Source organism: Etheostoma spectabile, chromosome 4, assembly GCF_008692095.1.
Source record: "Etheostoma spectabile isolate EspeVRDwgs_2016 chromosome 4, UIUC_Espe_1.0, whole genome shotgun sequence".
In the NCBI taxonomy this organism is placed as follows: Eukaryota; Metazoa; Chordata; class Actinopteri; order Perciformes; family Percidae; genus Etheostoma; species Etheostoma spectabile.
The window spans coordinates 31,101,367-31,101,844 of record NC_045736.1 but is presented as its reverse complement, the minus strand read 5'-3'; the positions used below and the strand labels follow the sequence as shown (position 1 = coordinate 31,101,844).

Genomic DNA, 478 nt, shown 5'->3' with positions numbered 1-478 from the left:
CGGCACTTCAGGTCAATTTGCACACAAGCAACAAGACTTTTGTCAGGGACAGTACACTGGGCATGTGCATGCCGGTGTAAATAGAAAGCAGTTTGTCCGATGTTAAATGAAAATCATGGATGTATAAATTGAAAATACAGAATACAGGAAATACTTTGGAGAACGAACAATGTTGAAAAGTAAAAAAGTCGTCGTTTCCAGGTCTTTGTTTGTGCCCGTCTAGACTACAACGCAACCCCCGAGTTTTCAAACCAAAATGGGGGCAGCAGTGTTTCCAAATGTCTCTTTTTAAAGGGCTCAGAGTAGTGTGTACTGTTGGAATTTAAAATGTTATATGGGCTCAAACATTGTGTGTGATTTGCATTATACATTTAAGCTAAAAGGCAAATTAATTATTTCAACAGAAATGAAGACATGTTGGTCATGCGTTAAATTTGTTGTTCATCCATTAAGTACTCTGTTCTATAACATAAGATGT

At 37.2% G+C, this 478-nt stretch overlaps 1 protein-coding gene across 1 annotated transcript in view; it reads right to left on the bottom strand.

Moving 5' to 3' along the window:
* LOC116687971 (protein-glutamine gamma-glutamyltransferase 5) overlaps positions 1-478 on the bottom strand; it is an 84,194-nt gene that overhangs the window by 74,583 nt on the left and 9,133 nt on the right. The gene's annotated exons all lie outside the window — the stretch shown is intronic.